Below are 14,256 nucleotides of genomic sequence, written 5' to 3'. Positions count from 1 at the left end.
AATCAAATAGTTTTAATTATTGTTGGAGTACCAAATTGTTCTCATAAGTATCCAGTATGGATGATAAATTTTATGGTCTCCATAGCTCTATCCAGTAACATTGCATCTGTAATACCTTGGGAGTTTGAATTTCACACCAATCTCTGAGGAGTAATATTCTCTACTTCTTGTTACGGAATTGGTTGAATCTAATAAACATATATCCAAAGGAGGAGGGGAATCCACCTTCTACAGCAAATTCTATTGCCAATATCACCTTCCTAAAATTGATAGCATTGTGATATGAGTTTCCTTTTAGAGTCTCTTGCCTCTAACTCCCAGTGTCTTACATCTTAATGTTCAGCTCCCTAATATGTGGAAAAAAGACCATCAAACACATATAGACACACACATACACTTGCGCACATGTGTGCATGCATTCATGCGAGCACACACATGGAAATTCTCTCTGTCTCTGTGTTGTCTCTTTTTTTCTCTTACTTCTATCCTTACCTTTATCTCTAACTCTGTCTCTGTTTCTGTCTACCTCTACCTCAATCTCAACTTCTATCTCTATCTCTATATATTTTTATCTCTTATCTCTATCTCTATCCCTACCTCCACCTCTTCCTCTGCCCCTACTCTACCTCTACCTATCTCTACTTCTACTTCAGTCTCTACGTCTATCTCCATCTCCATCCCTATCCCTATCCCTACCTCTAACTCTATCTGTCTCTACTCTACCTCTACGTGTCTCTACCTCTACCTCAATCTCTCTCTATCATCTCTATCTCTATCTGTTCCTCTTCCTCTTTCTACCTCTACCTGTACCTCAACCTCTACCTCTATCTCTATCTCTCTCTCCATCTGCATGTGTGTTTCTATCTCCATCTCTATTGCTAATGCTATTTCTTTCTCTACCTCTACCTCTTTCTCAATCTACCTCTACTTTTCCTCTATCTAACTCTGTCTCTACCTATTCCTCTCTTCCTATCTCTGTCTCCATCTCCATCTGTATCCCTGCCTCTACCTCTTCCTCTATCTACACCATCTTCATTTATATTTATATCTCTAGCTCTAGCTCTAGCTCTACCGCTCCCTCTCCTTCTACCTCCACCTCTACTCCCATCTCCATCTTCATCTCCATCTCTGTCTCTATTCTATCGCTGTCTCCACCTCTCTCTTTCTTACCTTTCCAGAACAATCTATACTGTTTTATGATTCCAGGCCTTTGCATATTTTATTCTTTTGTTTTGACCTTCATTTATTTCCTTTTCCACCTAGAAACTCCTTTTCATATTTCAGTTCCCATCTGTGTTGTAAGGCTTTTCTTTTATTCTATAGCCTACATCTTTTGTGACTACATTATACTTATTTTAACTTCTGTGACTCTCCTATAGCATGAGCTCCTATAGCATGAGCTGCCTGAGTAAGAGAACTGAGGATTTTATTTTTTGACTGGGTGGATTTTATATGCAGTAAAATTAAAATATATACTGTGGCTTTGAAAATGTTCAATGCAATTAGATTCAGAGAACAGCTATTTTATTTAAATAATTAGTGCCAAAGCCCGTTTATATATTTATCTTTAAAATTACTGTAAAAAAGTTTAAATTGTATGTTTACCTATTGGATGTAAAATTAAGTTGTTAATATAAATTTGATATCCATTTTTAGATAAAATAATTGAGGAACACTGATTTAAGAGACAGATTTACAATCACCAGTTATTTAATCTTACTTTTCTCTTAAAATATAATTAAAATATAAATCCTTACTAAAATCTTATTGATAAAACATTTCTTTGTATTCTGTATCTGTCTTCTTTTATTAAAATATAAATTTTATATTCTATTCTCTTTTCTTGAGAAGATAATTATTATAGTCAAAATCTCATTCCTTTTGACAATAAGTAATTTCTCCTTTACTTTCTCGTTGTGGAATTCATGAGACATAAAATTTAAAATGCTTAGCCTTATGTTAATGATTCAACAGAGTACTCATTGAGGCAAAACCACTTTGGAAGTCATTCCTGAAGAATTATCTCATCTTTGAAATAATGATCCGTGACTGGAGAAGTCCCATGACTCTAGGAGTGAGCATTAGAAAGATAATGTGATAGAATTACTTGGAGACTAAGAAAGAGGAAAAGAGAAATATTGTCACATTACTGAGGAGTGGCTTGGTTAGTACTCCTGTGTCTATTGTCCCTTGTTTATTTATTTCAACTGTTAGAAAACTATGCATTTGTACTCAATCCCTGGAAAGTACCCAAACACACATGCTTTTTAATTTTTTTTTAATGAGCCATATGAAAAAACTGGTACATTTTCCCAGAGGTGGGCATAGCCTAACTGCTGAAAAATACCATGAGATTCAAACCAATGTTCTCTGAGCAGAAAAGTTTACCCAAGCAAAGTAACCCCATTCTGCAAAAGTTGAAATTTGCCATTAAAGTCAAGTGAGAACTGTAATGTCCATGCATTTGATCAATAAACTCCTGCTAAATATATCATCATTTCAGTTAGTTTGAAATGAACTCAAATGCTCCTTTTAATTGAGTGAAGCTAACTATTTACAAATAAGTGTGCTTGCATATAAAAGTGACACAACTAATTCTGAAAATTACCTAATTTGAAAATTCTCCATTTTCTTTTTTTCTTCATAAGCAACATAGTCTTTTATTATCATTATCAAATATATACTGTGCATCATTATACGTGATATACTTTTATAGACTGGCAATGCTGTAGATTTATTTACAGCAGTAATACCACAAACACGTGAGTAATGCATTGTGCTACACAAAAGAAACTGTCATTAAGGCAATAACATAGAGCTCATAATAAACATTATAATGAATATGAGTAGACTTTTGTTGTGAAAAACCTACTTAAAGGCAGTTTGTTACAAAAAGCCTATATCAAAAATTTTTAGGAAAAATTTTAATTAAAGATATGTGGATTTATATCTATTTCCCTTCTTAACTTCTTGATAACTGTAGGTTCCATGGTAAAATCAATGGAAAAATGTATAACCTTGAGGAGTTACATGACAAGGGCCATTAGATGTTAAAATAATTTTCTCAGACTGGGGTAGGTAGCTCAGGGCTAGACTTACATGTTTTGCCAACTAGACAGAAGCCACAACAGCTGTGAATGAAACATTATTCACACATTTGAGGTTCTGTCACTCATTCTTCAACAATGTCAAGCTTTCCACTTGTGTAAGCTTGTTTTAGTTTGTTGATGTTTATATCCAGGAGACAATTTGACTCCCTGATGAAATATTCTATATATGCAAAGCCTTTTTCATGTAGAGTTAAGGAAGTTAATATACCCAAGTAAAAGAAACTGATGTCATTCAATAGTACCAACAAGCCCATCATTTAATTGATAACGGCTCATTGTATTTGTAATGCAACATCCAAAAACATGACTTAGCATTAAGACTTTTGCTGTCCGTGCCTATTCCGTGTGTGTGTTCTCACTCTTCACTTCATTCTCGTAGACAGCTGACATTTTCTGCTGCTGATTTTGGGGTCTCTCTAATACTTTGGTCTGCCTTAACAATGCATTAGGTTGGTGTGAGAGTAATTAACGATTGTTGCCATTAAAAGTAATGGTAAAAAACACAATTACTTTTGCACCAACCTAATACAACAAACTGATTTAAAAACAAACAGAAATGTATTTTCTCATAGTTCTGGGGGTTAGAAGTCCAAAATCAAAATACAGCCAGGGCCACACTCTTTCCAAAGGAAGGAGAGAATACTTCCTTTCTTCTTGTACCTCTGGGGGCCCCTAACCTTCCTTGGCTCGTGGGAGCATAACTCCAATTTCTGTCTTTATCTTCAGGTGACCTTCATCTCTATGTCTCTGTGTTTTTTCCTCTTCTTATAAAGTCATCAGTCTTTGTAGTTAAAACCCATACTAAGTTCAGAATTATGATTTCATCTCAAGATCTTAATTACTTGCATCTGAAAAGATCATTTTCCCAAAAAGAATCACATTCTGAGGTTCTTGTGGACTTCAATTCTTGGGAGTCACTAATTCATGACACATTATTAGTAATTCTCTTCTCAGATATTTAGAATTAATTTAACAGAATCCTAAGGCTTGTGTAGCTCTACACTTTTGTGGAAAGCCAACATCCATCTTTGGCAAGAAACTCTAAGAGGGTACCATTTCCAATTTTCTACTTACCAGAAAAAATAAAGCAAGTACTAATATTTACTCCATCCCACACCACTGTAGTGATATTAAGCTATGTCTCTGGCCAGTGTTTTGGATTCCACATCCCAAGAATTCTTGTTATATGATGGAATGTGCCAGTTGGCAGGCCTGCAGAATTACAGCTTCTGGTGCAACAGCTGTGTCTTGATGTGTGTCCTCAGTTGAAAGAGAGGCCCCAGAGCAGAAATTCTTCACTACTTCCAAGATAGACTAAAAGAAGGAATCAACATAGTTGGACATGAATGTCTGTTCCTGCTGACATCACTGAAATAAACATGCTATTTGGCAGGGCAACAGTGTATGTGTGCTGGGGCAGAAGGGGTAATGAGTCAAAGAGCCCCTAACCAACAGAGCCTAAAGGAAAGCTTGTGTACTAATACTTTAGGAATGGGTGCAGTACTAGGTCATTAAGGTTGAGGGGAAGAAAATCACATACAAGTTGGCATGCTACTGAGCTGGCCCCAGGAAGCTCAACTGACTAATGAGTGATGCAGGGTGTCTGTGCAGAGGCCAATGAAAACACCTTCTCCACAGTGATCCTGTGGGGGAGAGAGTGAGTAAACGTGAAGACATAATTTGTTGGCTCCTCAATTTCTCCTGACTCTCAATGGCCAAATATACCCTAACGGTCTGAAATCCTCAACATTTCTGGATTGTGTTACATAGTCCCACCTTGAAAGTAACTGGGGAGGCCAGATTCTTCCTGGGTTTAGGTAGCTTCGCACTGGGCATTGCAGTTATTACAGCTTCCACGGCAGCAGGTAAGGAGAATATGCTGCTGTCTGGCTCATGCCAGGAGGGAGGCTGAACTAGCAAGCAGTGTCATGCGGTGAGGCATGGAAAGTGACAGAGAGCTGGGATACTACATTGAGCAAGTGGCAGAGGCCTGGAAGGAACGAGTAGGATTGAGAAAATACCCTCAGGAAATACCAGAGTTCACTGGTAATAAATAATGGACAAATTTTAGTCAAGTTCTCAATCCTTATAAGAATAAGCAGGGCATGTCACAAGAACTATTTGAGCCATAATTAGTCTAGTAGGTCTAGTTACCAGCACAGCTCAAATAATTACTTTGAATTAATATTTATACTGTTTTCCAAATCTTGATACCAGAGTACATTACCTAACAAGAAACCAATTCCTTAGAAGAGGCCCATCTAATCGGACAGTGGCTTTCTTCATCAGCTTCGGTTGTTATAACACATTACCCTAGACGAGGTGACTTCAACAGCAAACATTTCTTAGCTCTGGATGATGGCAGTTTGAGATCAGGATTCCAGTCTCATCTGAGATCAGTTTTGGTGAGGGTACTCCTCCACTCCATAGATGGCTATCTTCCCACTGTCTTCTCATATGGGACAGAGAGACAGAGAATGAGAGAGAGTGAGAGAGAGAGAGAGTGAGAGAGAGAGAAACAGAGAGAGAGACAGAGAAGAAGAAGCAAGCTGTTTTCTGTCCTTGTCTTAAAAATAAGGGCACTTATCTCATCATAAGGAATCTCCTCTCATGATCAAATTCCTCCCAAAGGCCCATCTCAAATTACTATTACATTGTACATTAGGATTTCGACATACGAATTTTGGGGAGACACATTCAGTCCATAGTAGTGGCCTCCAGCATCCATCCCTGTGTTTCCTTTGCTCTTCAATATCCTCTGGAACCACCCCTCCATACTACACAGATGTTGCCTATTGTTTTCTTCTCTCTCCTCATCTTATCCTCCTTTCTGATTCTCGACTGTGGTGGACACAAATTCTCACCCTCCAGGCTCAACAATTCTCAATGACGGTCTGGGTTCTACAACTTGTCTTTGGGAATACAGTTTCAAAGGGCCAGTTTGTGACAGGCTAAATACTTTGAAAAGCTTCCCCAGGAAAATAGTTTCATTGGTTACTTTAACAGGCAGAGAGTGTAAGCCAAATTATTTTGTGCTTTTGTTTGATCTGTGTATTGCCAATCCTGAGATATTCCAGCTTAATTGATACTTTCTTTTGAGTGGCAATCTGGTGTTAAATTTGTTGCATGAAATGGATGCCAGTAAGTTTTTAAGTGCATAAAACATCTGACCCAATTGTAATAGGAGACATTAAATTAAGTAAATATTATGATTATCCTCTGAAGCCACAGGTAAAAATGGTCAAGTTGATAGCAAGTGAGAGGCAGATATGGGATGGAGAGTAAGATCTGATAATATTTACGTATCTGTTTCCTGGTGTCTCTGAGTTCAGCTTCCATTTTGTCATTTTCATAATTTTGTTATGTGCAATGCGAGCTCAGCTGCCTCAAGTTAGAAATACTATTGGAAAATAAACCTGGTATGTAGGCTTGCCATGTTCCTTTCTTTTTTTTTTTTTTTTTTTGACAGAGTCTTGCTCTGCTGCCCAGGCTGGAGGTCAGCAGCACCATCTCACTGCAACCTCCGCCTCCCAGGTTCAAGCTATGCTCCTGCCTCAGCCTCCTGAGTAGCTGGGATTACAGGCATCTGCCACCATGCCCAGCTAATTTTTTGTATTTTTAGTAGAGACAAGGTTTCGTCATGTTGGCCAGGCTGGTCTCAAACTTCAGAGCTCAGGCAATCTGCCTTCCTCAGCCTCCCAAAGTGCTAGGATTACAGGTGTGAGCCACCACACCTGGCCCCATGTTCCTTTCTTAGGCAACATTAAATAACAGAGGATGTCAGAGAGATCAGTTGCAGCTATGAAGCCAAGTTGGGTCTAATTCAATTGAACTGGCATGAGAAGCAACTGTTATCTATTAGAGTATTTGTTCAAAATTAAAAGCTATATACATGGTACTTACCAAGAATGCCAGTGTGGCAGAACTGGAACTTGTTCTATCAAAATAACTAGCTATGTCCACCGTTAGGGAATCTCAAATCCAAGTTTATTTATTTATATAAGGAAGACGTTACCTTCCTTGCTTCTCATATTCCAATAGTCTTCTTAAATTTCTTGCCTAATCATAATTACTGGTATGAACAATATAGTAGATGATTCAAGTCTGAAATAATTTTAAACACTTCAGACTTAATTAAGTTCACATGGTCGTAATTTTTGGTTAGAGTCTGCATTAAGAGTAACATTTAAGTGAAAGTCAATCAGTTGATGAAGTCAAGTATCTAAACTGATGAAAATGTCTTTTAAGAATATAAAATTCAGTCAGGCATAGATTTCTCAAAACAAGCTTCACCATCTTGTGTGTGTGTTGCATCCAATTCTATTTACTTTACAGGCACAGTGTCACTGCTGTTATTACATAAATTGAAGGTCTTTGTTTCTAGCTTTATGATCATGGCCCCAATGACTACTTCTCCCAAACAGATATTTATACAATTTTACTCCCTGCTCTCTCTCAGACCCTTTGGGGACAGCAATTTTTTTCTCCAGCCCGTGGACTTTGAGAGCCCCATTCTCTTTGGGATTCAGTACGTACCTAGATATACTTGTGGAATGTTGAAATATACGTGGTCATCTCTAACTTCAAGTTTTTCTGTCCACATCCCCTCCATACTCTGCCCTGTTTTCTTTTAGATTACTAATATCCGAGAACTTCTAATCCTTCCCAGCCATTCACTACCCAATTGAGAAAGAGTGCTCCAGAACTTTCTCTCCCCCACCAGCGCCCTGTCTAGCCTCATCAAAAACCTTTTCTTACTGACCAGGTAAACTAGAAAGAATCTGATATTTCATTTTATTTAATTTCTATTTAATTTATTTATAAGTATTACATGTATTATATTTAAACTGTTTACATATATATACTCATCTAGAGATATTTGCATATTAATAGAGTAAATTGCTTTTATCTAAATCAGTAATCCTCAACCTTGGTTGTATGTTAGAAACACCTGAGAAATTTTAAAAAACCATCAATACCTAGGTCTAGGCCCTAGGGATTCTGATATAATTGACCTGTATGACTTGTATATCCTGTATTTATAAAATCTTTCCTAGTGATTCTAATGTGTAGTCAGCGCTGAAAAATTTGCTTTAAAGAAATGTCTCTTTAAATGCGCAAACCTAGACACCTCTCCTTTCATTTAAGGGATCTCTGGCTCCTCCAAGTAATTTGAGAAGCTGTGTCTTTTGGCAGCATAGATCAGCTGTTCAGGGACTCTCCCCATTCTTCTCCCCCTTTCTCTTTTCGGCTTTGAGACTGGTGCCAAATTAATCACTACTATAATCAAAACTATGATGTTTCACTTTCCCATAATTCCATCACTGTGTGTGATATAAAATGTGGAACATACAAAAATTTGAGCTTCTAAGAGAAAATAGACATACATACTTGTTGAATCAAGAATCTCTGCCTCTGTCATGTCTGACTCCTTGCACCCATGATTTAAATTTATCTCGCAGCAAAGAAGGCATGAGGGAAATTCTGTACTATAAAAGGGTGGTTCCATGAGATTTCCCCTAAATGTTCAGATAATCAAGGTTATCCATATGGTCAGCAGGGAACTATACAAAAAGCTTGACTCATTTGTTCAGCAAATATCCATTAAGCGACTACTATGAGCTACCATATGAAGTGCTGGGAAGACAGTCAAGATGAAGCCCCTGATCTCAAAATGCTTCCGGTCCAGGAGTAGAGTGTGGCTAGAGGCTGGGAGAAGACAGGATTCACTAAGTAGGAATTTAAATATAAGCATGGTAACATTGGAAGGTGAAATTCAGGGAGTTGTTAGTTTGAGATGGGTGGTGTGACCCGGAAAAGGTTTTATTGAGGTAATGGTATTTCAATTGAGAGTTAAAGGGTAGGAATGGTGGCAAGGGCAGAATCCTGGCAGAGGAAAAAGGTGTTTAGATTCGGAGTTGGGAATGGCTTTGGTCATTAAAGAAAATAAGTAAAACAAACAAACAAAAATCAATATGCTTGAAACAGAGTAAACAAAAAGAGGGGCTGGTTAAAAATGGGCTGGAGAACCAAGCTGAGGCCGGAATCTACAGAGCCCTGGAGGCCTCCTTAAATTTGTTTCATTTTATCCTAGGAGGAATTAGAAATAACTACAGTTTGTCATATAAAAGATGACTCTCAGAATTTAAAAAAAGAATTTTAGGTTTATTTGTTTATGTATTGCTAGTTTGCTCAAACATTACCTTCTTAAAGAGGCCTACTCTGTCTCTTCTCAGTACAACAATCTGGCTGCATCTCCACCCCTACTCCTCCCAGTGGCCCTTAACACACTGTGGTTTTCTTTATGCCTGCTACCAATCAAGTCGTTTACTCATTTATCAAGTTTATTGCCTATTGTTTGTTTCTGCTCACAAGTGCAAGCACCACATATGCAGAGCTCTGCAACATCTGATGCTGTATTGCACGCAGCTTCTTAGAGCAGCATCTAATATAAAAGAGAATCGTGCTCAATAAGTATTGACTCAGCACATGAACTTCCCTAGGCAAAAATCACTTATTATATCTTTGTTCTTCATCAAAAATTCACACTAGGCAGTTTAAATTTAATTAAGATAGTACACAAAATAAATTGCTTTTTTTTTCCTTGGGAGCTTTGTAATGAATAGTCTCAGCATTATTTATTTAAGCTCTGCGGCAGACACGGTCACATTCTCAGCAGAGAGGTCATGAACAAAATATTCTCATCCAAGGAGATTTTTTTGTAGATTAGACTCAAGAGGTCCAACATTGGCAAGTCAGCATGTGTGATATTTTTCTAGGCCTGTTCTCACACATATCCATTTCTAATTCACAATCCACAGTACAGACTTCACATTTATAGGAGTCAATTTTTAAGTTCACGTAGTGACCCCTCAAATATGTAGCTATGTAATCTCTAGCAAAAGCCCAAGTACTTTTTTACCTCCTGAGATATTGTGCTAAGAAAATGGTGGGCTTTTGTTTTTAAGGATGCAGCTCTTAGTCTATAGAGGGTTTGAGCAGCTGACCAGTAGAGGGCACCTGCCACTCTTTAAAATTGCCTCATGTCCTGTCTGTCTAGAGACACAGGCTTCACTGATTTGCAAATAAGTTATTATTGCCTTCAGAATATCTTTATTTCCTTTCTGATCATCCAATATTATTGATTTCTAACACAAGTAATATGTCATAATAAAAATAAAGATGCATAAAGAGAAAAACTAAATCACTAATAGTACGATTACCCAGAGATAGCATAACTACTATTAATGTTTGATATTATTCCATATTATAATATATGCATCTGAATTCCACATATTTCCCCAAATGGGATCACAAAGTAAATGCTATTTAATAACTTAAAAATAGATGAAATATGCAAGTTGAATCTAGAGCTGCATCTTATAATGCCAGAAAGTCCTCAAAAAAAAGGAAGAAAAGAAAACCCACAATGATGGGGGCATGTCAAAGGGTCCGAGGAACAAACTGAAAAAGCTACAAGTGTCCACAACTAGAACAACTTGGGCAACAAAGTAAACAAAGTAGCATTGGATTATGCTCCAAATTATAAAATCAATGTCTGAGTCCATACAGATATCAATACACAATGGAACGGATAGTAGAGAAGAAACAAATCTGCCTTGTAGAAGAATACCAAATAATCAAAACAACTCACTTCTTCAGTATGAGCTGTGAATAGTGACTTTCTTCCAAAGGGTGCAATATGGAAAGAGTTGAAAAATAGTAAATTTACAGCGGAAAAACCTAACACCACCTTAACTAGGTAACCAAGGTCAATATCAACAAGTCATGTTGACTGTATGTAGCTTTAATATGTTATTAGGAAACCAGCACTTTACCTCTATAATATTCCTCTATAACAGAGGAAATGAGGACCTGAAAAGGCTGAGGCAATTTTCAAAAGCAGAATTGGTTGTATTTACTGATCAATTGAAACGTAAAGGGACAGGCAAGGCAATTGAAGTTGGATAAAGAGTTAAAGATGGGCATCTGAGTGAAAACATGTACTGTGTCCACTTGTGAATGGACATGTAACATCACACACACAAATTGGCTGCAATATCTACAGATGCCAGTTTCCCTGGAAAACATCTACCATTGTTGTTTTTTCAAGTTGAGACAAGTGAAAAAAAAGGTATAGGATTTTGAATTAGAAAAACTGGGGTTCAAAACCTAACTCTGCTATAGTAATTTTGGGTAAGGAAGAGAATGTGAAAAGTGAAATATCACATAATTTTCAGGGTTTTTAAGACAGCTGATGACATTGCACAGAGAGTTACAAGAAATCATAGTGTTCCTCCCACAACTGGGACCAGACAAATTATTATAATTATTATTAGCAGTCAAGATTGGCAGAAGAAAGCTATTTTCTGGTTTCTTATTAATATGCGATGACGGAAGATAAATCATTTTCCCGAGCAACCCCTCTGCCATAAGTAAATGTCTATACACTGATCACAAATTTAATAATATTACTTTTAATTTTCTGGTTATAAAATGTTCCTTCTTTCAAAAATATTAAGGCCTCCAAGTATAGTTTCAGTAGTCTTTTAAGCCCTGTGGTAAACTCTGAGTAAAGCTTCATGGAAAATATCTAAAGGGGTTATTTCTTGAGTTCAGTGATAAGTTTAGGCAGATGTAAATTTTCCAGTTCCTGGAAAATTAATATAAGCATAACCTATACTCTATGGCCATTCTATTAGATTTCTATAAATGTGCACACTGATGATGTGATACAACTCATGATTTATTTTCAGATTTATTTCTGAAAATTTATTGTAGCAATAATGATTTCCCAATTGATCCACATGAGATACTAATGTCAACAGGAGATACTAATACAGTGTACTCACTATTTTTAGTCTATTACCCTCATTTATGAACATAACAATGTTCGTAACATCAGTTTTGAGACTTAAACTAAACATTTCTTTTACGTTGATCAAAACTGTTGTCTTTTAAATTGTTATCGAATAAATGCAATTAAATAATTAAAATATACAAATAGTTTCACACATCCTTTACTTCCAAAAATCTTCTGCAGATAGTAGAGTTGATAAGAAGTAAAAGATATTTGGAACTTCGAGTTGATTCTGTAAGGTACTGAGACTCTTGGGGATGATGAGACAGGTGGATGTATTTTGCATGTAGATTGAATTTGAATCTTCAGGACCAGAGCACATATTTTGATGGGCAGAATAATGGCTTCCCGAAGATGTTCATATCTCAATCTCTGGAACCTGTGACTATGCTAGCAACCTTAATATGGAGAAATTATCCGGGATTACCCACATAGGCCCAATATAATCAGAAAGTTTCTTAAATTTGGAGGGAGACAGAAGATTCAGTATCAGAGTGATGCAACAAGTGGAAGACTTGAAAGGCCATTGTTGGCTTTGACGATGGATGGAAGACCTCTATGAGCCAAGGAACGTGGGCAGCCTCAAGGAGCTGGAAAAGTCAAGGAAATCATTTCTGTCCTAGAAGCTCCAGAAAGAAACACCGTCCTATCGATTCCACAATTTTTAAAACAATGAGGTCCATTTCAGACTTCTAACTTGTACACTTATAAGATAAATTTGTTTTAAGCCACCAAATTTGCTGTAATGTGGAAATTACAGTAGGAAACTAACATATTGATAGCCTTTATGATATTCCAGTAACTAAATGCTCTGGACTCCAAATCAATATAGATCTTATTAGTGGCGTTTTGCACTGCAGCAAATAGAGTTATTGCGAAATTATTTGCAAATGTGTAGTTATTAAATACCCCCCCACACACACTTTAGTTCAACTAATTCAGTCAAACTAAACTAATTTAGTGTGTGAGAAAATAAAAGAAGGAATTCGTTCTAACTAAAGAATAAGCACATCTTCTTAACAGTATTGTTCTCGGCTATCCTTTTCCCTTCCTGCTTTTGCAAAAGCTACTAAACTTACTTTATCATTTTCTTATTAACCTTATATTTATTTATTTTTGCTGAATAATTTCTATTGTCTTTTAATATTCAGGTCAGGTACAGCCTACTCTAAACAACATTCCTAGACCACATCCGGCCAGTGTAGTCATTTCTTCCAGATGTTTCTGTATGCTTTAGCCTAACAGTCCTTCTACTGCTCTGTAATACACTGCTTACGTGTTTGTTTTCTCCATTGCAGAGAAAGTTCTTTGAGTGAAATATCTACACCTTACTTACCTTTGTATCCCCTGAATGATTCCTACTGCTGTCCATGTGGCTGGTACCAGTGTCTTGGTCCAAAATGAAGAAATGCATGAGTTATTAGCCTCTTCTTGAGGTTTCTTAGAAACTTAGGCCATTAAAAAGTCCTTCTTCACTAGTGTATAAACATTTGTATAAACAGGCTTAGTGTATAAACATATGTATAAACATGCTTAGTATATAAACATGCTCACTTGTCTCCTATCTGAAACAAAACGAAACCAGCCAACAAACCCTAAAGCTGTTTCTCCACGTCAAATTTCTCTCTACCCTTGGCAGGGCGCAGTGACTCATGCCTGTAATCCCGGCACTTTGGGAGTCTGAGGCAGGCAGATCACTTGAGGTCAGGAATTTGAGACCAGCGCCTGTAATCCCAGCTACTCAGGAGGCTGAGGCACAAGGTTGCAGAGAGCCAAGACTGCGTCATTGCACTCCAGCCTGGGCAACAGAGGGAGACTTCATCTAAAAAAAAAAAAAAATTATCTCTACTCTAAAAAATGCTGCCTTTAACTGTAAAGCTTATAAGAGTGACCTACATTCATTGCTCCAACTTAGTCCTCATCTTTTCATAAAATTGCCTCCTTCCCAGGTTAATTAATTTGCTGGGGCTGCCATAGCAAAACAGCACTGACTGAGTGACTTCAACAAGAGATTTCTTTTCTTTTTTCTTTCTTTTTTTTTTTTTTGTAGATGGAGTCTTGCTCTGTCACCAGGCTGGAGTGCTGTGGCATGATCTTGGCTCACTGGAACCTCTGCCTCCTGGGTTCAAGCGATTCTCCTGCCTCAGCCTCCCGAGTAACTGGGACTACAGGCATGTGCCACCATGCCCAGCTAATTTTTGTATTTTTAGTAGAGACAGGGCTTCACCATGTAGACCAGGATGGTCTCAATCTTCTGACCTCGTGATCCGCCTGCTTCAGCCTCCC

The 14,256-nt window shown here is 37.3% G+C and overlaps 1 long non-coding RNA gene across 1 annotated transcript; it reads right to left on the bottom strand.

Moving 5' to 3' along the window:
• Positions 1 to 2,261: 2,261 nt before the first annotated feature.
• Positions 2,262 to 13,727, bottom strand: LOC134760822 (uncharacterized). Its single transcript, XR_010138817.1, has 3 exons — positions 13,307 to 13,727; positions 5,338 to 5,559; positions 2,262 to 4,424 (listed from the first exon to the last, which is right to left on the bottom strand). It is a non-coding gene; the product is annotated as an uncharacterized LOC134760822 (long non-coding RNA).
• Between the last annotated feature and the right edge of the window lie 529 nt (positions 13,728 to 14,256).

The sequence above is a fragment of the Pongo abelii genome, chromosome 22 (assembly GCF_028885655.2).
Source record: "Pongo abelii isolate AG06213 chromosome 22, NHGRI_mPonAbe1-v2.0_pri, whole genome shotgun sequence".
NCBI classification, from domain to species: domain Eukaryota; kingdom Metazoa; phylum Chordata; class Mammalia; order Primates; family Hominidae; genus Pongo; species Pongo abelii.
This window is presented reverse-complemented; position numbering and strand designations above follow the sequence as displayed.